This window comes from Lepisma saccharinum, chromosome 7, assembly GCF_977018435.1.
Source record: "Lepisma saccharinum chromosome 7, izLepSacc3.1, whole genome shotgun sequence".
NCBI classification, from domain to species: domain Eukaryota; kingdom Metazoa; phylum Arthropoda; class Insecta; order Zygentoma; family Lepismatidae; genus Lepisma; species Lepisma saccharinum.
The window spans coordinates 89,869,665-89,895,382 of NC_139235.1; the positions used below are offsets into that span (position 1 = coordinate 89,869,665).

At 39.7% G+C, this 25,718-nt stretch overlaps 1 protein-coding gene across 2 annotated transcripts in view; it reads right to left on the reverse strand.

Annotated features, from left to right (window-relative positions):
- Positions 1 to 1,835, reverse strand: part of LOC145990002 (uncharacterized) — a 321,598-nt gene extending 319,763 nt beyond the window's left edge. For both annotated transcript variants that reach the window (XM_083125582.1, XM_083125579.1), the window contains exon 1: positions 1,538 to 1,835. The gene's annotated coding sequence lies outside the window, so the exon portion shown is untranslated. The remainder of the gene's footprint in view (positions 1 to 1,537) is intronic.
- Positions 1,836 to 25,718: the final 23,883 nt, after the last annotated feature.

Genomic DNA, 25,718 nt, shown 5'->3' on the forward strand with positions numbered 1-25,718 from the left:
TAGGCTAATCGGGACTGGATTTACCGTTAGTTTAAAGTGGGTTCTGAACTACGATGCCAAGATTAGAACCAGATATCTTTCAGCCGACTCTGTTCCACGTTCCCAGGTTCGATTCTCAAGCTGGGGATGGGTGTCGTCATCAGCACCCCTTCGTGAATTAAATTTAATTATCACTCATCTTCATCGTCGCGATAAGCATGCATGCACTTGAAATTGTATAGTGATATTTTTGTGTCTATCAAACTCTATTTACGAACATTAAGCCTACGTTACACTGAAATATGATACCATCTGGCATTGAAATTTTCCACATACATATTCTATAAAATCATTTGCCAAGTTATGTGAAAATTCTCAATGCCAGATGGTATCATATTATGTTCAGTGTAAGGTAGACTTAATGTTCGTAAATAGAGTTTGATAGACACAAAACTGTCATTATACAATTTCAAGTGCATGCATGCATAAGAGCGCAGAAATGTGTGTGTGTGGAGGGGGGGATGACTCGAGTTGCCACTGAAAATAATACCATGAAATTATTGTTTGATTTGGTGTTTTTTTTAAAATTCAACTTTATGCACAGTAAGGCTAATCGGCGGAACTGGACCTACAGTTTAAAGTGGGATCCGAACCACTATGTGTCTCTACCGGGTATCGAACCCAGGACCCCTTGATTACAAGGCGACGACGCTACCACTGCGCCATCGGGGAGGCCCACCATGAAATGAAAATGGTTCAAAAGAATTACCACATCACTAATATTGCTACCTTCCAAATATCGTCTCTCATTGTAAAAAACATTTAGAATCAGAAGGCGAAGGGGTTCAAGTATCTAGAGGGGGACATCTCCTCTCATCGCCTCCATCAATATCATCGTAATAGAGCTTTAAAAGCAATGGGCTCAATATTATTGTAGTCTGTTCTCAGTGTCCACGATGTAAGTTTTTCCATATTTTCATTGAAATCTAGCCGGTCCCTGTGGCGGAGTGGTTAGCACATCGCGTTACTACGCCAGGGGTCCCGGGTTTGAATCCTGGCCTAAATTAGCTAAAGTGGCACAAGAAGCGAAGTAAGCAAATCAATCAATCAATTATAGTAATCCAGAGGTCAATTTTGACAAGTAAATATTTATGTTTTTATAGTAAGGTGTTAAGCATAGCTCGAATACAAATTTGGCAAAAATTGGGGACTGTGTGTGAACGAGAAAGTAGCATGATCACGTAGACAGACCCCTACAATTATCTGCTACAGTAATACCACTAAAACTTCTTCAGTCACAACGCCCCTACGATAACACTAAATCAAAGACTCATAATTCTGCAGACAACGATAAAGCTTCCACAATTCCACAGGCCAAACCAATCAACTTGCCCACAAGGCTAGTACACGGAGTGAGAGAAAAACAAAACATGACAACTACTTTTTCCCTCACAGCATGAAAACGTAACCACACCCTTCGTCCTCCAAAACACATGTTACAAAAACCGCCAAGACTAGAGCTTAGTAAGGGTTGAAACTACCCCCTTTTGGTACTCACGTGATTGAGAGTCTGGTGCACACAATCCATAGCCATTCCTGGCAGCTCGCAGCACGTGTAAAACTCGCGTTCGATGTCCTTTTTACAACGTAAACTACAACCAAAATCTGTCAACAGACACGAATCGGCTTTGTCGAAATTAACGAACGATACTGAACGTTGCAATCACCAAGTCTTCAGAACACAGAGTGGTGGACACTATTAACTCGGTGGTGACACTGCTTTAGACATACACGCCTCACATCCTGCTGGATCCAGCAACGAAATCCACCCAGACAATCACCTCGCCCCGGATTACTGCCTTCTGCAAACCAACAACCCACACAGAAAGCTCACCGACCACGGCAACAGTGTAGCCATAACTGTTGACTGGAAGTTACGAGATCGCGCCGTTGATAACCTAATACATGGGAAGCGAACCGTTTTATTTCACCTTTATTTCAAGTTGCTTTCTTATCGAAGTCTTCATTATTATTCACGCCTGAGTGTGAAACGTGAATGTTATTTCAGGATGGTAGTACCAATGTTGATGTAGGGTTAGGTGGCAGAGCGGCTGAATAAAGAAAATTTATTATTTATTATTATTAAACAGCAAAGCCGAGAGTGAGTTGGAGCTAACTAACAGAACCATACATAATCTCAATACTTCGGCAACGATAATGGTAGGCAAATTGTCCACCACTATTTTAATTACTTTTTTATTCTACGTCCTGTGTAGTTTTAAGGAATGAAACTATGTTGGTTCGAAGCAGGATTGTTCTCTGCTAATTGACGTCATTATTTCAATTCATTGTCGTCACATTGTGTAATACAGACCCAATGAAAATGGTGCTGGACAACTCGTCTACTGCTTCTTTCGCCGTTGCGTGTACAGATTAACTTATCGTCTATGATCCATGTATACGCGATATTATCTTACATATTATTAAATGACGCAATACTAACCCACACATTTTAAACAAAACCAAGAGTATTGTTCTGCAATTATATTATATTTTTTCTACAAAACTCATACATTATTCAGTAATAAATTAAGGGAAGTATTTAAAGTTTTATACAAATTAAATAAAGAGTTCAAAATTCTTTACCTTCGATGAAACATCTGAAAAATACTATCACTTCTTTTTTACAAACTTACATTCATCATTGTTCACTTAAATTTATACTAGGAAATAAAGTCGCGCCACCTATGAATGATTTTCTACATTACCATTTGACATTTCAAGAACTGTATTGAACAGTAGCGGCGATTGGGTTTCAAAGCTGGGGGAAAGGGGCAAGAACAGGTTAATTTTTATTGGTATACAAGGCTTAGCATTAAGAGGCCATAGTGCGGGGGCAAATGTAGTAAAAAGTGAGGGGGGCAACTGCCCTATAATTGCCGCCACTGGTATTGAAAGTTACCACTATGAATGAAAACCGGACTTCCCTGATGACGTAGTGATAACGTCATCGCTTTGAAATCAAGAGGTCCCGCATTCAATACCCAGTGGAGGCACATAGTGGTTCGGATCCCACTTTAAACTGTAGGTCCTTTCCTGATTACCCTTTCTGCGCATAAAGTGGACTTGAAACACACAAACAAACAAACAAAAACCTCAGAATATATAACGACAAGTTCCAAAATTTTATGCGGCAAAAATTTGTTGAACGAGTCGCTTGGGTAACTCGTCAGATCCCCGCCCCTAATCCTGGAGGCCAAATCTAGATATTGATTGATTGATTTGGTTTCTACTTCGCTTTTCTGTCACTTTTGACTAATCGCGAAAATGAGGATGAGTGATGATATAAAAAATTGATGAGCGGACACTCACAAGGCCCACCCATTCCCAGGCAGGGATTTGAACACAGGACCCCCCTGGCATCGCAAGGCGTAGTGTTAACTACACACCATGGAGATCCGCGGTATTTCTAGCTATAAACATGATGTTATGGAATTCCTACAATGATAAACAATGTTTGCTGGACAAGAGTATATAACAATATAACCACTGGATTTCTTTTCGGGAGGGCCCGACCCTGTGGCCGAGTGGTTAGCACATTGCGCTGCGACGCCAAGGGTCCCGGGTTCGAATCCCGGTCGGGCTTGGTTGTTTGTGAATGTCCATTCATCAATTTCATCATTTCATCACTCATCCCCACCTTCGCAAATTAGCCAAGAGGCACAAAACGCGAAGTAAAATAAACTAAATCAAATCAAATCAAAATCTTTTCGGGAGGGGCTGGAATTGTTAATGTGGATAGTGCATATGGGAACGGTATAAACAATAAGATCTTTCGTATATTAAAAACTTTTCCACTCTCAATAATTGCAATCGGGGAGCATTTTAAGGCGAATTTGCATCTACCACTCTGTTTTTTCCCCCCGAGTTCGTCGCTGCTTTTATTCGAAAATGTTGATTTTCTCAAAATTTCGGAGGGGGCTGTAACCCCTTCAGACCCCCTCTGCGTACGCCAGTGAATATAACAGCATACTATTGTGAAATAAAAAATAAGGAGGACGTGTTATCTTTTTTAAGATAAGATAAGATCAGGTAAGAAAACTGTCATACTGGCCTATATATTGTTTTCAAGGTCTTATGATCGATATAACACAAGATGAATACATACAGGAGGGTTCATCGTGAAATTTTTTTGTGTTTCGTGTGACGTGGGTTGGAGGTCCTCACAAATGTGCCCAAAGTAGCTGCTTTGGACTAAGGGTTTCTCCTTCATTTCTCTAAGAAAAAGTTTTCCTTTGATAAATCAGTGTAACAACATGCAGGAATTTAAAATCAAAAGATGCTACAATATTTACGAATCCACGTGATGTCAACTGACGATGTTCGCGATGTAGCCCACGTGTATGTACTGAATCTTGGACGCAGCACACGTACTGGAAACGTTACTTAATGTATCTCGATTTATATTGAAATATTGAAAACTAAAAGAGAGCTTGACAAGGAAAGCTAATTTCTCATGTTTTATTGTGATTAATATTTCAACAATATTTCGAGGAGGTAAAAAAAAGTAATTCTTAACCACGCTGATCTTTTGTGACTTCCGTTGATGATATATTTACATGAATTGGTGCCATGTGCCCAATGCATTGTCATTATACTTAAGTATATTTCTTATAACTCCAATTCCTTTTTAAACATGAGGGGCTACAAAGATTCATCATAAGAACTTAGCACTGAAAATAAACAAGAATGTTGAAACTTTATGGGATATGTAATAGAAATTCAACATAATGCTTCCACTGAGAAATCTAAATTAGTAACTATTGCCAAGACATTACAGAAACACTGAAGAATAAAACATAACCAAAAAATTAGGCAAATTCAAATGACAACGAATTTGAAAACTTTAATTTCACATGGATACTAGCAGTCAAATAAATATACAATGAAGAAAGTGACATCTAGTGACAGAAAATATAACTGCAAATAGAAGACTACGTAAATGTAGGATTCCATAATGTCAAAATATTTCATAGGGTTTGATTATGGAAACGAGAAGTTTCTGAAACATTAAGATCTCTGTCTCACTTTCCCTTTCCTCTATCCTTTTTCCCTTATTCCTCTCTCTCTTCTCTATCTCTATCTGTTTCCCAATCTCTATATCTCTTTCTGCCCCCCTCTCTCTCTATTCATCTCTTTCTCTCTTTCTGTTTATTTCTTTTGGTCACTTTTCTTTATTTCTTTCTCTACCTTTATTTCTTGTACTTCCTCTATCTTCCTTCCTGATTTCTATTCTCTATGATACACTTTTAATCCTTCTACATTTTCCCCTAACTTCTTTATTCTTCTTTGTAAGTAATTCTTCATGTATTACAAATACTTTGAACATTTCTTATGCAGGTTATTTGTAAGGGTAGAACCAGTGGGGTACGTAAGGTTAGGTTAGGTTAGGAAGTTAAGAAAATCCCCCAGTTAAGAAAATTGCTTGATTGATTTGCTTTATTTTACTTCGCTATTTGTTGCCACTTTTGGCTAATTTGCGAAGATGGGGATGAGTGATATGATGAAATTGATGAATGGACACTCACAAACATCCATGCCCAGGCCAGGATACGAACCCGAGACCCCTGGCGTCGTAGCGAAGACATCATAAAGCAAGCTCCCAGCTAGGATAATTTGCATAAGCATCCCACCATCTACCGCATTGTCTCCATGTTGATCCAGTAGCCACCCCAAATGACGTTACAGAACTCCTTACCTGGTGCTTTACAACACTCATATTTATTTCCCACAACACCAAGAGTGATATAACATTAATTCTAATCTTGGTGTTTTAGAACTCCAATATTCTCCAACGTAAACTCTAGTGTCTTAAAATGCCAACATTCATGATCGTATTATTATTATCTTATTATTACGAGTCTATTGTTATTCCTATCCCTATAGGAATTTCCACTTCGCGCACTGGTCAGAACACAGAGAAAAAAGTTTGTAAGTACCAACATATAGCTTCTCGTAACCAAATAATTGCTTAAATTGGCGACAAACACGTGGTTGTTCACAGTACCAAATGCTTTTTAGAAATATTGCACATATACCGGGTGTCCAAGAAGTCTTTCCCTGATTACAAACTTTATTCACATCCGCTATATGCAAGGTAGATATGTGAAAGTGGTGCCAAAATGTTGGAAAACTAACCAAGGTTTTTTGTTCCAGCTTTGAGTAACGTGGCTGTAGTGTAGCAGTGTCAGTGCCCAGAAAACCGGAAATGTTCACAAATCAGGAAAAAGCTCAGCATGTCCTCTGGTATCACGAGACCCGGTCACCAATAACAATGCAGAGGAACTTTCAAATGTACAGGATTCTTTCGTCTAGAATATCTGCCATCAATAAGTTGGTATTCAAAAAATAGAATTTATCTTAATTCCCAAATGCTGTCAATTCCAAGAAACATTGTATGGAAAGATGCCACCCGATGTCAAGAGCATTAATTCCGGATCCCTTGGCACTGACACTGCTACACCAGAGCCACATTACTGAAACCTGCAACAAATAAACTTGGTTAGTTTTCCAACATTTTGGCACCACTTTCACATCTCTACATTGCATATAGCGGATATGAATAAAGTTTGTAATCAGGGAAAGACTTCTGGGACACCCGGTATTTAGAGTTCATTAAAGGTTACCATTTTGTTTGTTTGTTTAGGGTTATGAAAAATGCTTAATTAAATGTGTTTTATTAATCCAAACAAATCAGTTTTTCCGTGAAGGGTGTGCTAGTACTATATGACTATTTCACTGTGGGCTATAGCCCCCTTTATCCCCTTCCTGCGCACAATGCTCCCCATGAGTAAAAAAAAAATCTCCTTTTCAAAACTGTTTGCGTGAGAACCACGGGAGATATCGGGAAACGAGGCTGGGAAACAGAAGCGTGGAATTCGATTGAAAAACCTCGATGAGATGAAAAAAATGAACGAAACGAGGAGAAATTGTTTCCTGCCAATCGCACTATTTCAATGTCACTGTGAAAGAAATCTCATTCGAGGTCGAAGGCTGTTGCTTTCTTGATTGGAGACAGCAGCGCGGACCTTGATCGAGAGCCGATATAATTAAAGCAAGTGCACTTAAATCTGTTCGAACAAGCTACCGACACGAGAATCCGAAAAAAATTCGGTCACGGCCAACGAAAATCTCTCAACTCTGTGTGGGAGCGGCAGATCACATCATCTGCTGATTCGTTGGGAAATGTTAGTTCGTTGTGGTCCAAAGCTATTAACACCATTTTTAGGGGTCTACTACAGGAGATTTGCAAGGAAATTAGCCGATAACTAACTCTCTATCATACTTAAACCCGAAGGTTTAGCTGCAGCAACACAAGCCTTCCATCTGTCCCTAGCCTGGGCAGGATCAATCCAATCTTTTCCATCCTTCTCGATTCTCTTTAGGTCCATCTCAACGGTATCCCTCCATCTTCGTCTTGGCCTTCCTACTGGTCTCTTACGATCAGGTTTCCCAACAAGAATTCTGTAAACTCTTCTTTCCTCTCCCATTCGTGCCACATCAATATATTTATTGATTGATTTGTTTTATGTTACTGCGCTTTTCTGAAACTTTTGGCCGATTACGAAGATGAGGTTCAATGGTGATAATATCTATATCCGGCCCCTGTGGTGGGGTGGTTAGCACATGGCGCTACGACGTCAGGGGTCCCGGGTTCGAATCCCGACCTGGGCATGGATATTTGTGTGTGTCCATTCATCAATCATCATATCATCACTCATCTCCATCTTCGAAAATTAGCCAAAAGCGGCACAAAAGCGAAGTAAAATAAAGCAAATCATTCAGTCAGTGAAACATAACGCGATAACACAAGCCATATAGAAGATCACACTGGCTCTGAGTCCAGACGCTAGAGAATCCATAGTCTGTAAACTTCATTTAATGTAGTATTACTATTATTATTATTATTAATGATAATAAGAACCGGCGAAAGGATTAAGATATCAACTGCATTCGTTTTAGCTCAGAATGTTTATTGGATATTATCCATTGTCTAGTGAGCACTATATAGCACTATACTTATTTAAACATTTTCCTCTATTTATTATTATTATTATTATGCTACTACAGTAAAACCTCGTTATACCTGACTAATGGGGGGATAAGTTGACCGGTTTAACGAAAGTCAGGATTAACTTTAATAACCTAAAAGAACAGTAGAGAGTGCATTAAAACTCAGTTTATAGCAACAAAACACGTTTATTGTGGTGTATTTAGGCATAGGACTAAATACACTCTACAGTACTGTAAAATGTAAAGCAATACTGTGCATACAATGCAGTACGTACATACGCGATATCCATATTATGATGATGTGCCCGACTCTGCATCACACTTTTCTTTGCCTTTTGCCTGTCCGGATTAAGCGAAGTCCGGCTTATCGGGATCCGGATTAACGAGGTTTTACTGTATTTCTATTTTTTTACGACAGGGGATCCTATTTGCTCGAAGTCCATGCACTGAGATGACTTATAGGGTTTTGGACCATTGCTATGAAACCTGCTTCTTTGATTTTCCATTGCTAGCATATTCTGGGTTAGCACAACTGCGTGTTGTGCAAACCACTTCGCCGCGAGGGATCGGCTCGAGGGTATATTTAATTTATTTTGTTCATTTTACTTCGCTTTTCTGCCACTTTTGGCTAATTTGCGAAGATGGGGATGAGTAATGACATGATGAAATTGAGGAATGGACACTCACAAACATCCATGCCCAGGTCGGGATTCGAACCCGGAACCCCTGGTGGCGTAGCGCGATGTTCTAACCACTCCGCCACGGAGGACTTGAGGGTGTAAAGCTTAGGGAAAAAATTGCAGTGCGGCAGTTCTCCTTAAAACTGTAGTGTTTGTGTATCCATCAGTCATCTGTGCATAAATAATTCCACACGCAAAGTATGTTACGCTCTTTGTCGATATATACCGTATATATAAAACATTTATTGGTTGTGGACGAAATCCATGCACCAGTTAACAATTTTTAAATTAGTAATATATACATGCATCCATATAGTATTTACATACAATTATTTCCTTCATAAAAAATAATTAAACCATTTCCTTCCATATTTACAGCACTATTTTCGACTTGTTAAAATATTTTGTAAGAATCAATGAATAGGCTATATCTAAGAACAGTGACATTTTCGGCAGAATGGAAACACTGCCGAAGAGATTGTTGCCATTGGGCAGCGGCCAACGTAACGCCGAAAGGGCCTTCGCTTTTCGAAAGGGGGCGTGAGGCGAGAGAGCGAGCGACTTCGTAAGTTCCGGCGATTCCCGCACGATGGCGCAGCGGAGCGTGGAGATTTCAACGCAGGGATCCAGCGGAAACAGAAGATGCATCTCGTTTCCTCCGTCGGTGGGAAAGAAGAAAAGAATATGTTACGAAGAAGCTGCTGGATGTTTCGAAAGGGTGCCGGCGGATCAATCAGAACGTGAAAGGTATGATGTAAATGCAAATCGGCTGAGGATTGAGTTGCTACAAGTCTTGAGCCGCATTGAACCAATGCCTTGTAAATGTTGTATCATCAGCGTATACGTAATCAACCGGCCGACTTCTGTGGCTGAGTGGTTAGCACAGCGCGCTACGACAAAAGTGGCAGAAGAGCAGAATAATATAAAACAAATCAATCAAACGTAACCAACGGGGTGTCAGGGGCAGGTTAGTATTTAGGTCTCGACCCAGTAGGGGGTGAAACGTGGAATATACCAACATTAATCTTTCCTATAATTATACAATAAAGCATGTAATAACCCGTGGCTCGACAGCTCTGGAAGGGCCTAGGCCGATCTCCCGACTGCCAGTCTCCCTCCCACAATCCTACCTAGTGGTGTGGAGATCTTCAACCAGCAATGGGGTGACGTGGAGTCAGCACGTCGAACCCTCGGCCGTTACGGGAGATTTCTAAGACCGGGTTATGCTATTCACTCGTAGCTCCCCAATTGCCTCACGATGGTGGGTTGCCACCGGTCCTATACACAGGCCGAAAACCCAGAGACTGAACCCGGGCGGACTCGAACCCATGCCGTCGGAGTCCAAAGCACAGCGCCTTAGACCGCACGGCCACGGAGGAAGACCCATAAATCATGTGTCCATCAGTAACATAGTCATCTTGAAATCAAGGGACCCCGGGTTCGATATCCTTGGAAGAACATAGTGGTTCAGATCCCACTGTAAACTGTAGGTCCAGTCCCAATTAGCCTAACTGTGCATAAAGTGTACTTAAAAACAAAATCAAACAAACCCGTCAGTTGATTTTTCTTTGCTTTGCACATAACTGACCAGCTGCAAGTGAAAGGTGCTTATAAAATGTGGAGAATTGCAACCGACCTGCAATCCAGTACCTCCCCAATAATAGTTAATGCCGAATGAAATGGTGAACAATCACTCGTTTGTCGTGCATTTAAACATTTGGGTAACCTGATGGTAAAAGAAGACGAAAATGGAGTTAAAATAACCCAAGAAATGTTTACGAAGTTTTCCTAACAACTTCAATGTCATGCTTTACATATAAGCTATATAGACATATGGAAAAAATGCTCAAAAAAATTATACGAAGAATACTTCTGAAATAATAAATAGGATTACTCCTGGATGTCATTGAGATGGACCTAAAGGAAATCGGTAAGGATGTAGATCTTGTTCAGGATAGGGTAATCATGGAAGACGTGTGTTGCGGCAGCCATAAACCTTCGGGTTTAAGAATGCTAGAGAGTGAGTTTCACGATCAGCAATGTTTTGTCATTCAATTTTTTTCTGTGCACATTCGAAAGAAATAAGCGAACTGGGGACAGGCAGAGGAAAGGATCGGTCACAAGTAAACTTTCCAAGAGGCACTCGTCCCGGGTTCCAATCCTGGCCTGGTCGTGGATATTTGTGAGTGTCCATTCATCAATTTCATCACGACATCACACATCCCCATCTTCGCAAATTAGCCAAAATTGGCACAAAAAGCGAAGTAAAATAAAGCAAAGCAATCAATTAAAATCCAAGAGGTACTCATAGCAAACACTGACCTACACATGTGATTGTACGACAGTACTCAGGATGTTCCGTTCGTATCGACTTTCTCACACCTCACGTGAACTCTTGCGTAACAGACTGGTTTCTACTGATATCAAATTAGAGCACGACTTGAATAGTAGACAATATTGCGTCTGCCACTGTTGAACGGCAGAATCAGTGAACCACAAATCCGATCTTTTTCTTTCCCAAAATACGTGATGTGACGCGTGCTTCTGTTACGTCATATTCCGCCAACATTTATAGGGAATGAGATCACGAATAGATGGAATAGCCTCCAGATTTCGGGGCTAGGAACTATAATTTCGGGATGCTGACAAATCATTTATCCCATCCTCTCTCAATTTAAATCGGCCTACACTCCCTAAGACTGTATTCATAGGCGTAACTTGGGACCTAAATTTGGGGGGGGGGGCAGAATCAAACTTGGAGTTTAACTTTGGGAGGGGGAAAAGATTCAAATAGGTTTTAAGCCCATAAAAATATCATCAACGACTATTTTGATGATTTACATTCGTAAAATCATAAAAAAATACTCGTTAATTTGATTCTAATGTTTAAGGAGGTTAACAAAAGTACTAGGGCTGTGTGGGTTCAGAAAGAAAAAAAATGTCATCCCGATACCGAATTCGCGAAATGATTTCCAAACTTTTCGAGAAATTTCAAATGATAGTATTTATAAAAGTGTTTAATTATGATGGTTTCTGTGGCACGAATGTCCGAAATGTCTTCGAAATGGAAGTTTTTATTAATAGAAATGCAAAAATAATCCTTGAAGGAAAAATCTAGTATAATTCGAGATTTTTCAAACTTTCGGGAAATTGGGAACATTTCCCGTCCCCAAAATGTCCCGATTTAGTCGGGAAATGAGGATTTTTTCTGTCCCAAAGTAAGAATTTAAAATATTCCCGTCTCAACAAAAAATTCACCGTCCCGCACACCCCTAAAAAGTACCATTAACTTGTAAATTTTCATAAACCTGAAAATTTGGGGGGGTGGCAAGTGGCCCCCACCTTGACCCGCAAAGTTACGCCTATGACTGAAATGTTTGTTAATTGCTGTCCGTGAATGTAGAAATTACATAAATCACTGAACGACATTCTTAGAATACCGGGCGATAGTTTATGTTAGGCGTTTTCTGGCGAGGACAGGACTGCAATTCAGGGTAGTCTCGCCTCGGACTGATCTTCATATATTAACTGTAAATGCATTAATACAAAGAAGCTATCCGTACACGTAATGTGTATGCTTCTAGAAATCGTCAAACAAGTACTACATATTTTTTCTTGTGGAGCCAAATTATCGTTAAACGCCCAGTTGTCCACCTTTGGGCAAGAGCGTACCTAGAAAAAATTCATTGATTGAATGATTTGGTGTTTTAAGTCCACTTTATGCACAGTAAGGTTAATCGGGACTGGACCTACAGTTTAAAGTGGGATCCGACCGACTATGTGCCTCTACCGGGTGTTTGGAGAGGCCCTTGTGCCGAGAAAGACCTTTTAGAGATAGGTCCATCCCTGAATACCTTTGAAGTAATAATACGTGAAGAATTTGAATACAAGTAATAAAACAAGAAGAATTAACAATTTAGTACATTATGTTGTAAAGCAAGGTTTTTTAAACTTTCAACCAACTCAGTTAAAAAGAATATTGAAAGTTCGCTAGCATTAATGAAAATTATTTACTGATATACATATATATATATATACTTGCCTACAAAGCGTAACAAGGGAGAAAGCTATATATATATATATATATATTGATGCGTTGATGGCCAATCGCCTGAATGTACTTACTGAGCAGACCAGAGATGAGAAATGACATTATTTGTTCATTGGTGGCGTGGGGAAAAAATCTTAAAATTAATGTTTTTTTCCTGACAATGTAGTCAAAAACTGACTGTCCCAGGGACTGTTTGGTTTCCATTAGAATTTGAGTGGGTTGGGCGGGTGAATAACTGCCGCGAAATAACGTTATCATCTCATCTTTGATCTGCTTTACAGTTAATGTGGCAAATGTGGGCCGACTTTTGATATCGTTAAAGTACATTAGGGCCACATCTGAGAGAAAAAGGGGTAGCATTTCTTTGCACTGGTCATTTGTCCACGTGAGGGCAGTGGCCACACTGTCAAATTTTGAGAAGAACTCCTCAACTCGTGAAGGATCTTGCCCGGAGAAAGAGGGTGGGTAGAGGTTAGTCGGTAAGTGTAGAGTCATAGTGGTTGCGGTATGTGATCTAGGTAACTCGGGGGTACTGGTGAAAGGAATCTTCTTTTTCCGTCTGGGAGTTTCCAGACCGCTTAGAAACAGGGGGTATGAAGCTGTTGCCTTGGATCTAGTTAGGGGCGGGGCGGGGGGTTTATGTATTTCTGAAGCTAGTTTTAAAATTTCATCAAGTGACTGATCTAATACGTCATGTAGTGATGTGTTCATTCGTTACTTGTAACTGAATAGGAATGAGGTTTAGGTTGTTTTGGTTGGATAATTGATTTACACGCTCTTAGCAAAATTTTAGACTTTTGACGTTAATGATATCGTCCTCGCACCCGAAATTACAGCATAAGTGCATCTCTGTCATCCGCTGATAACTGATATGAATGAAGAAGTTAATGTGGGCCGTATTGGCATGTACGGTGGGATGCAAAAGTTATGCTAAGGTTTTGCACTTTCGCCATGAATTCAAAAGCAATTTTTTATGGGAGCGAATAAAATTGTTGCGCCTGTTGCAACTATACCATGATTCGAAACTGGGATGGGGGGGGGGGGTTAAATGATACGCGCAACTTGTACGGGAGTGTACAAAATTACAAGGTAGCCCAAAGCAACTCCACCATGATGCTTTCACTGGTTTCAATTACTAATACTACGGGGATCGTTACTGTGAACGCTTTAGGGGTCAGATGGTAGAGCTAGGTTACGTTTATGGTCCCCATACAATCTCACTGACAGGCTTCTGGCAGGGAGTGGAATGATGTCAAGGGATGTAGACGACGTACATCTTACCTCTCGGCCAAGCGGTTGTGTGTGGACGTCAGGCGACAGAGCACGGAGTCCTGAGTTCGACGGCCCACGGTCTTCTTGCCCGTGGCTGGCGACGAAGCACACGCTGGTCTTGGAGTATCGGCCCTAGAACAGGCGCCGGGACGGTGGTCTGTCCGACGGTTACAAGTTGTAAGCCGTGGTGCCGAAGATAGTCAACTGCGGTTGCCTTAGGCGAAAGCTTCGTCTCGGTTTCCCGAGCCGGGCTGAGACCTGGAAGGTGTCGAGGTCTTCGCCTGGGTTTCTTCTGGAGGTCCTTGAATTTGACTGTGGCTGAGACTTTACTGAGCCCTCTGAGCCCTCTGAGCCCACTGAGAGCCGAATTCTGGTGCTTAGGTCTTTTAAGCTGCTGGCAAATACTTCCTAGCTGCTTGGACAGCACTTCCGTATTTGCCAGCCGATGGCGGGCTTGAACCCGGTAGTATCGAAGAATGCCGTGTCTCCTGACGTCATGTGTTTCCGCTATTTGTGGAATGCTATGTTGTGTTGTAAATTGTCGCTTGACCGAGCACTGATGTCTGGCGAGAGATTTTACCTTTTTTACAGAGTCTCCCTTGAATCGTTCCACAATATATATATATATATATATATATAACAGTAGCGTATACTGAGTCAAAGATCTGGGCTATCTAACTATGTCACGTGGTCCTAGGCTATGAATAGAAATAAGTTTACCAACTCATAGGAAATCGGGTTGCCAACTCATAGAAAATCAGGTTGCTAACTCATAGGAAATCACGTTGTCAACTCATGGGAAATCAGGTTGCCAACTCACAGGAAATATGGTTACCAACTCATAGGAAATCTGGTTACCATCTCATAAGAAATCAGGTTACCAACTCCACAATCACCATCATCTCACTGATATGAATAATTTTATTTACAATTTCTGATCGATTTTTCTCCTGTATTTTATTGTCTAGACTTCAGGCTTCGCAGATAGCTTAGCTAGCCTAGAATATACGCTCCTGATAAATAAAGCTTTCTCCTGTGTTACGTTTGGTAGGCAAGTAGGTACTGTGGACTAAGTGATCCACATATTCTCTATCTCAGCCAAACTAGAGTTGAAGTGACCAATAACACCATTTTCTAGTTTCCCATAGAAATCCAGGGACATTGTCAGAAAGAAATTCCCATCTCATATCTAGACCTCGGATTTCTATGTAATATAAAATACAAAATATGTACATAAATATGTAACAATAATTGATAAATATGTATCTAAATATCAAATGGATATGTTGCTAAATATGAAGTATCAAAGAATATGTAGTATTAATAACAATCAAGTATCCAAACAATTTCAAGAATTCTGCTGGATATTTATTTTATTTGAACATGTTCAACATAATTTTAAGTTGTTCAATTTAAAATCTGTATCAAATTTATAAACTCTAAAAGCACAGCAACGTGTACATATTTAAGAAAGCAATTTTGTCAACTATTAATTACTTTTCGCATCGCAAATTATTGTATAATAGTAAATATGTAAGAGAGCTCTTTGTAACTTTCGAAACAAATTGTAAAAAGAAGCATCTACAGAAAGAACAATCGAATGAAATACATAGCTACTTTTGGCGTTTTTCTACGAAAGTAGGTTATTGTGTAACTCGCTACGTACAGTAAGTAGCTTCCTTGTTCACTGATGTCAATGTTATAGATGCTTTGCTTAAACATAAAAGCAAAAAAGGGGGGAGGTGAAAACTCCAGCATCTTTCGATTAACAACAGTTCCCGTTTTTTGTTGTTGTTCTTTTTTTTCACCTTGTCTTTCGACTTGGCAGTCAATTTTAGGAGAACGTAAGCACTAAGCATCTCATTGATTAGAAAATATGACATCACGTGAGCTACAAATTTTCTTTATCATGTTTCAGACATCAAAAATATAGGAAAAAGAATCAAGATAGCAAAAATATACCGAAATATGTTGTTTTATGTATTAGCAAACATATAAAATATGTAATATCCTGGCAAATGTGGAGAAATATGTAACATAAAACTTGTGCAAAATCATGTCAGTTATATAATTCCTTGACATTTTCCTGTTCAAGGTATGTATCTAGAAAGGAATAGAATATGTAATTACATACAAATTAGAGCTCTACTCATATCACTGGCCATGGGGAATCGATTTGATTTGATTTGTTGTTTTAAGTCCACTTTATGCACAATAAGGCTAATCGGGACTGGACCTACAGTTTAAAGTGGGATCCGAGCCACTTGTGCCTCCACCGGGTATCGAACCCGGGACCCCTTGCTTAAAAGGCGAAGACGCTACCGCTCCGCCATCGGGGAGGACCGATGGGGAATCGAACTTGGGTCTCTAGACGACAGACGTCTTACCAATTGGACCATGAATAATCCATGTGTGAGTGTGAGTGTAACACACACACACCGTTTATGAGTATCATGGTTATCTAAAATTCATTTTCACGAGAACACCCCCGATTACTAGAAATCCATAGGAATGCCCAGAGCTATGTTATCGAGTCAATTACGAATTTCCACTTACGCCTGCCTTGGATGGGGTAGATTATTGCCTCATTACAGAAGACAACAATTCTTCTTGGGAATAAGCACAATACATCACACTCACCTCGTCTGGTCGCCCACGCGTGGGCTTCTCCACATATCCTTTCCCGGCCACCAAAGAAGAGAAGTCGGCTTCTTCAAATCCAATTTGGGTGCCTCGGAAAACAATGGCTGCCGGAGTGGTGATTTAACAAAGAGGACAGTGTTTGCAGAGCTCCTCCGAAAGGCACCCGTGGGCGGGAGCGGTGGGTTACTCAAGAAGACGAGAAATTGCAGGGCAGAGGACGGGCGCTTGCTAAACGCCGGTGAAGACACACGCAGCTGTCAACAGACCCAGTGGGTGTGCGTGTCCCTTGTGCGTACAGCACACGTGCCAGGTACACTATGAGGGATATGGTGTTACGTCTCGAAGGGTCATATAATATATGTGGTGAGTTTTTTTAAGTCCACTTTATGCACAGATAGGCTAATCAGGACTGGACTTACTGTTGAATTGGGATACGAAGCACTCTATGTGCCTCACACACACACACATACACGCACACGGGCATTACTTTCGACCTAATTTTGGGGGAGGGGGGTAGAATTGAACTTGGGCTCAACTATTATTATTATTACTTTACAAACCATAAAATTCAAATTGAATTGAAAATAAGGGGTGTCTCAGGAATATTTTCGTTTTTGAATCCGCCCTCTGGGGCAATTCGCACATTACGGAGAAATGAGATAGATCGCAAACGCTTGGCAACATTGTTAATATTTAGTTGCCATGGATGGCTTTAAGGGGCAGCAACGTGCTTCTTGTATTCGTGCGTTTTATAAAAATAATGATTCTTATGCTGTTGTGCGTTGTTTGTACCGGCATCATTATAACCTGGCAGGAATGAGAGACGTCACAAGCGCAAAATTTAATTAAATATTGGGTGAGAAAGTTTGAAAACACTGGAAGCATTAACTGGTCACTGTGAAGTCCCTATTTGACACCAGCGGTGCAGACCATTTATATTATTGTTAGTTAGTTTGAAGAACATTAGTTCAAAAATAATTGAATGTGAAAACATGAAAGGTCACCATTTGTCCAATACTCTTTTCCACAAATAAAAATTTAATGATTAAGCTTTCTTTTGGTAAGAAATTTATCTTTATACAAAAAAGTTAAGTATTTATTTTAATATTTTTAAAAACGAATATATTTCTGATATTGGTGTTGTATGCAAGTTAATACTCGAATTGACTATTTATATAGAAACTGGAATCGCCTTGCTCCCTTTCAATAAACATTATCACTTTGAAAAAGGGAATGCCACCTCCTGGAATGTTCCAGGAAAGCAACTTTCTAATAGTCTGGAGGGGAGTAATTTTTGTGCATATAAATCGTCCTGTTTTGTACCTTGTTACATTGTACTTGCTGCAGAGTATGGAGAAGACCTTGCTAGAAGGTTGAAACGTTACGTTTAGTTTATGTTTTATAATAAAATAAATTTTTGCCTTGGTCAGCATATTGAGTTTTTCTTATCATGGAAACAAGGCTTAATGGTGTTATAATGTGATCCAGTGACTGAAACTGAATAGATGTGGCTACTGTACTATAGCGCTGGCTGGAACATTGTGGTGGCTGCCATCCCTCACAATGAGTGAACTCGCTCCTCTGCTTCCTCCGCTCCAGTTTCCAACACCTACAACTCACAGTCGCAGCTTTTAAAATCCACAGAATCAGCTTTAAAATGGGAACTTCACACACTTCCCATCCGGTGGTTAAGAAAGATTATAAGTGTGCTCAAGCTGTCTCAGCATTAGGCTAAGATCTAAATTCACCACAAGATTTCAAGACCTCACATCACAAGATGTTTAAGATATTCTCCACCCCTTTCAGTGTAGATGTCGAAGATGCTCTCGGTAACATGCAAATGGAACTTCTCGAAGTGCCTTGTAATATTCAATTAAGGAAGAAATTTAAGAGTGTGGACGTGATGGAGTCTGAAGCGTCACAATTCCCTTATCTGTACAATCACCCCTTGTCCATTGCATTTCTATTCGCTACCACCTTTGCCTGCTAACAGCTCTTTTCCAAAATGGAAAAATGTGAAATCCAAGTTGAAGAATCGACTGACCGACACGACCTTGCAAACTGTCTCCGAGTAGCATCATCCAACTTCAAGGTGAATATTGACATGCTAGTGAAGAAAAAACAATCACATTCCACTCATTGAATGGGTAAATGACAATTATTGCGTATGAATGTTAAAGGTGCTTCTTATAAACAATTCAGAACTTGTCAATGTTCTCTCCAATAGTTAATTACCCATTCTGGTGTGTTGTTTTATAAGTAAAGAGTATAGTAAATGAATGTATCTTGAACAAAATAAACCATGTTATTATTTGTAAGGCTACCATTGCCTCTGTGAACGTGTCGTGGCAGTGCGGTCCACAGTCCCGTATAGAATGTGAAATTGGGCTGCTGTAGGATTGGTTGATTGATTTGGTGTTTTAAGTCCACTTTATGCACAGTAAGGCTATTCGGGACTGGAGCTACAGTTTAAAGTCGGATCCGAACCACTATGTGCCCGCTATAGGAAAAAAGTATGGAAATAAAATGGCAAGGAGAACAGCTAGAACAAGTGAATGGATATGAATATTTGGGAACAATAATAACAGTAGGAAACAGAAAGCTTAACGCTCCAAAATAAGCATAAAAGTAGTTTAACAGCAACAGAGATGAAATACCTCAGAAGAGCCGTAGGAAACACCAGACGAGATAGAATCAGGAACACTAAAATCAAAGAACAGCTACAAGTAGAATCAATTGAAGAGATAATAGAGAGAAGAACGCTGGGCTGGTATGGCCATGTCATGAGAATGGGAGAAGAAAGAAAACCGAAACAAGTAATGGAAGCGAGACCAGAAGGAAGGAGAGGAAGAGGAAGAGGAAGACCTCGGATAGAATGGGAGCAATACCTGTCAAAGATGGTTACTAAAAGAGGAAAGGCACTAATGGAAGTTAAGAGAATGGCACAAGATAGGAAGAGTTTTAGCAGATGGCTGAAGGACCCCGACGCCTAACATCATGAAGGGGAAGAAGAAGTAAGTAGAAACTAGTAAGTATGGGAACAACGTTGAAGACCACTGCAAACCTTCAATAAGAAATGCTGGAAAATTGCAACTCCTTTTCACTTTCCTTATTAACACCGCTCCATCAATGCCATGAAACGAGGCTGATTTCATACACCCTTTTTTCAGCCTTCTTAAGCCAGCAAAAGCAATTCCAGCAGCGCACCTGCCCTATCCTTTTTCTTATCGCATGACTGACCACCGGAACCTTCTCACTTGTTCCCGGTGTTCGGGTAACAAATAGGGGAGAGCGCTACACTTCCTCTCGAAACGTTGACTCACAGACGAATGTATTTGCACACACGATATGTTGCAGACATACAATGCAGCAGTGCGAAGCACTCGGAGTTATGTAATCGCATAGCGGCTGTCTTTTATACTTTCCTCCCATTTTTGCAACGTTTTGTTTACAATTCTGCTGTGGCTCCGTTAGCTTTCGTCTGACGTCATAAGATAACGGGACACTTTCCATTCAACGTCCTTGGTACTTACAAGGTGTAAATTAATGAGAGAATGCTACCCTGGTGGGTTTTCACCTAATAATAAAGAAAGGTGTCCTAGAAATCTAGAAAAAGAATTTACTGGCAAATTAAAACCACAGTTGGCAGCAGACACTGGCGTAAGCAAGATTTGTATTGGAGGGGAGCTGATTGTAAAAGGACATACATTACACACCATTGTAACCTTCGTTTTGAAAGAATCGTGGATCATTTTAAAGGGGGGTGTATTTAATACCGGATTATTTACTGCTTTCATTTGAAAATTTTATTTCTTTCAAAATTTCGGAAGGGGCTGTAGCCCAATCAGCTCCCCCCTGCATCCGCCAATGGTAGAAGATACTTTAGCTTGCAGAAAATGACAAAGGAAAATAATTGGAGACTGAGAAAGTGAGAAAGGAACAGAAAGAGTCTAAGGGAATAAGAAGGAGATAAGAAAATGAAGCTGAAAGAGTGAGAATGGCAGAAGAGACTAAGAGAGTGCGATAGAAGGACTAAGAGAGAAGAATACAGAAGAAAATCAAAAAGGAAACGAAAATAGATAAAAGGAAAAAGGGAAGTACATAGAAAAGAAAAGAAATTGAGGAAGAAAAGTTGAGACGAAAATAGAAGGAAGATAATTAAGTAATAGCTAATTTGAATAATACGCGTATATTCCATCCCTCCACCTCATTTTTAATCGCAAAAATATCCAGCGAACGCCACTGTATTAGGAAAAAATCAAAGTTCTACTAATGGAACAAGTGGTGAAAATAAACACGCCCTCTTGAGCATTTGAAAGTTATATCGCCAACTAATTATGCCAGCTGTAGTACAATGTCACGAAAGGTCATGATAAATGTGCCCTCGTCAATCACAAGAACAGTCAATTCGAGAGATGGAGTGTACCGTAGAAGTAAGAAACTGAGCAGAAGCTTGAAGATGTCGACCTGTTCACATGAGATTAACAAGAACTCCTCTGGGAGGGACATGTTTGGCAGCAGAACTGAAGTAAAGAGTTCTACGTTGAATGAGTAGGTCGACATCCTTTGAGACACTGGAGATAACGTCACCCAGAAACCTAGATTGACACGCCCCTCGCGGTTGGAAGACAATGTCTAGACTTTTGATGGACGGGGAAGCGAGGAAGGGGAGAGGTTAATTGTCTTCCAAAACATTCTGAGCGACTGAGTCCGCCCAAACCATGTCTTCTTTCCAACTCAATCATTTCCTAACAGATGTGTTCACATGGACATACCATAATAAGGCTTCAATAGATTGTAGCAAAGCTTTCGACCCAGTATGTCATATCTGCTTAGATCGTTATTTTGTGAAATTGTATATAATTGAGCAATGTAAGTGAACAAGAATAAATAGCAACAAGTTATTACATCTGAAGGAAGATTCACAATTACGGTTTTAGTGTTGAAAAATTTTAGCTTGATATTTTAAATACTTTAAGTGTTACTGTTAAAGAACACGTTTATTGTAAGTACTTGAGGTTAATTGTCTTCCAAAACATTTTGAGCGACTGATTCTGCCCAAACCATGTCTTCTTTCCAACTCAATCATTTCCTAACAGATGTGTTCACATGGACATACCATAATAAGGCTTCAATAGATTATAGCAAAGCTTTCGACCCAGTACGTCATATCTGCTTAGATCATTATTTTGTAAAATTGTATATAATTGATCACAATGTAAGCGAACAAGAATTAAGCTAGCAACAAGTTATTACATCTGAAGGGACAGTCACAATTACGGATTTAATGTCGAAAAATTTTAGCTTTATTTTTTAAATAAATTACTTTAAGTGTTACTGTTAAAGAACGCGTTTATTGTAGGTACTTGAGGTTAATTGTCTTCCAAAACATTTTGAGCGACTGAGTCTGCCCAAACCATGTCTTCTTTCCAACTCAATCATTTCCTAACAGATGTGTTCACATGGCCATACCATAATAAGGCTTCAATAGATTGTAGCAAAGCTTTCGACCCAGTATGTCATATCTGCTTAGATCATTATTTTGTGAAATTGTATATAATTGAGCAATGTAAGCAGTGATGTGCGTCTACGCGTAAACAACGATTGTCTACATTCTACACGTAGACTATTTTATACACGTAGATTACGTAATCTATGTAAACAACATGGCGAAAGGTGATAACTTAGCAATGGGCGCTGTGGAATAAAAAGGAAATTATAATGCGTATCAGTTGCCGATGTATGAGGATAACTTTTCATACTCTTTCTTCCATATTAGAACAATTTCTCACCTAGGAAAAACCTAACATAGAAAATATTCTAGTGTTTTATGGGGAAAAGACCACTCTTGCCTCACGACTGCCATCTGTTGTTGTTTTTTGCATACAATTTATCATCTTCCATAGTTGATGAGAGAAGAGAAGAGACATTTTGTTGTAAATAGGATTCTTTTCAGTTCGTTAGGAACCAATATAGTTGAAAATGTCACTTTCCTTTCATGAAACCATTGAAAATTAATTTTAATGCTCTTTAGATTGTCTACGTAATCTATGTAAACTACAACCCAATGTAATCTACGCGTAGATTACGTGTAGACAACGCATGTAGACGTAAACTTATAGTCTACGGCACATCACTGAATGTAAGTGAACAAGAATAAAGCTAGCAACAAGTTATTACATCTGAAGGGACAGTCACAATTACGGATTTAATGTCGAAAAAGGTTAGCTTTATTTTTTAAATACTATAAGTGTTACCGTTAAAGAACACGTTAATTGAAGGTATGTGCTTATTTAATACCTACATAATGTCATCTCAATTGCTACATGATTTTGCAATATACTTATTCAGTAGCAACATCAATTCTTGTCAGCAATAAATCGAACTCTTTCTAAAATATGGCCACGCACCAGGTGGAGGCACATAGTGGTTCGGATTCCACTTTAAACTGTAGGTTCAGTCCCGATTAGCTTTTCTGTGCATAGAGTGGAACCACGCTTATGTATCAGAAGATGATATGATCCATATTTCTATGTGACGTCACAACCTTAAAATATGTCACTGATACTATATTATACTTTATGAAAGGACACGTAATGTTGTGTTATTATATGTAATAATGCACCTTGTTTGTAATGTATATCTTTTGTTTATTGTTTATTGTAGTTTAATGTATCTTCATGTTTGCGAGAGTGCACTATGTGGATTTGTATTTCTAAACATGTGTAGATGTCAGTTTTGTTGATAGTATCCTTTTGTAGATAGTGAGTGATTCATCTGTACTTGAATCTGCATTCTCGAAAATAGTATAAAGGCGAGGATGTAGCGTAAGAAATAACACACTTTCGCCACGGATCGACGAAGCTTTTAAATTTAAAAGGAACTCCTCGGTGTTGTGCATACATCTTGGTATGGTAGTTCGTGGCGCAAGCTAGGCCTATGTGATCATAGGTACGCCGATAGCCACTCATTGATGCTATGCGTTTTAGTTGAGTCAATTCATCGAAAAAGCGAAATCCTCGCCTTCGTTTCAAGTATATTTGCATTATAATTGCAATAAATAAAGAATAAAACCTTTCAGTTTATATATACTGCAGTCATGTGGTTTTATTTCTTTGTGCTGTGAATATTGTCTTTGCCTAACACTATCCCTGTACCTGAGAGGAGTCTATGTACTTCACCGAGTCTCATCGTTCACCGCTGAATATTATTAAGTTAATATTACTAGTATAATAATACAACGCGTCTATTCCAAAACGTATCAAAGTAAGGTTTTGGAGCTCTCATGTCCAGTACTCGCGAAACAGTGCAGCAATTGCGATAGAGGGCAGGGCGGGTGAACTGCCGGAAAGATAAATGAACAGTTGAACCATCTTACAATAGAACATCCCGATAAGAAAACTGCATCTTCGGCTCAACATTACTATCTTGTTCCTTCGCCTATTGTGTCTGGCACTTTTCACTAATTTCGATGGGTACCGCGCTATAAGGAACGAAACAAGGTACTCTTTTACTTGCCTCCAGAGGGCGTACAATGGCATTCGTGTAGCTCTGCTTGTCTTGGCGTTCCATGGGCGTTGTCTCCTTCTGGAAGCACCCCCAGCCCTTGTTCCAGACTGGATCAACAGCGCCATTTTGACCTTATCTCGGCAGTCAGGAAGTGGCAATTGTTTGCGTGTAAAAGCAGTGGAAACCCAACACTCCACAATGCTCCATGTATGGACATAGCGGCTAAGCCTTGAAGTACAAACAGAGGTTCGTGAACAATGGAGCGACACGAGTCCCTTACGTCAAATCCGCAGTCGACGCCAGTGACATCTAGCGCCAAAATACCGATTACCTGCCTGCAAACTTGACAAGGGAACTGGTTCGTTGTGATCTGATTCGCGATAGTCATGATAATAACTCTGGCATCCGGCATGTCAAGACTTTCTTTATCGCACCGAGGACTTGTCATCCGTGATGTAAGGAGCTTTTCAAACCGTGCTGGGCGAGGTACAAAGGCTTAATATGATTGCTACTCTACATTACACTAAAAGTATACAGTGCTATTAGCCGTTTGTATATATCTCTTACACTTGCATAGGTATAGGTATAGTCCTAATTATCAGTGGCGTAGCAAGGGATGGGCGACCGTCCACGGCCTCCCACCTGAAGGGGCCTCGCGCTCATGGGGTTAATACGAAAAATGTAACAATAGAAGCGAGAAAAATATGGAAAATGCTAATTTCTGTGGGCAGTGAAATTAAAACACTTTGTTTTATCTGGCTTTAAATTCTAGTTAAACGTTACAATTTGAATGAATACATCAAATCAGGGGCGTAACGGGTAATCAGGTAGACAAGCTCTAAGCCTAAGCCCCCCCAAAATAAAATAAAAATATTTCTCGTGTGAAACATTTGCGCAAAAATTCACGATATCTTGCGTGGACATTTTTATCCATTTATTATTTTATTAAATAAAAAGCAAGAGAGAGAAAAGAAATGAAAGAAGAGATAGAGAGAAATGAAACAGAAGTTCAAGACATAGGAAACGAAAGTAAGAAATACAACAGACTGAGAGATAAATGAAGTACGAGAGAGAGAGAGAGAGAGAGAGAGAGAGAGAGAAAGAGCGAGAGGAAAGGAAATGAAACAAGCTATAAAAAAAGAGAGGGGGACAGGAATAAAATATCAAGAAATGCATCGGAAAAAATGAAAGAAATACAAAAGTTTTGGAGAAGTACGAAAGAGAGAGATTAGAGACAGTGAGAAAGAGAAAACCAAATGACAGAAAGAAAGATAATAAAAGAAACTCGAGAGAGAGGTAGATAGAATAAAGTAGAATACAAGAGGGGAAAATGAGAGGCAGGGGAAACAGTGAACAAGAGAGCAAGTAAGCAGTCATAGATTCAAAGACAGAAAGAAAGGAGAAATTATATAAAAAATACAAAAAGTGATCAAGTAAAAAAAAAGAGAGAAGAACAAATACTTATTGACTCTTGTTGTGAGTGTCCATAAATATGCGACAAGCATAGAATT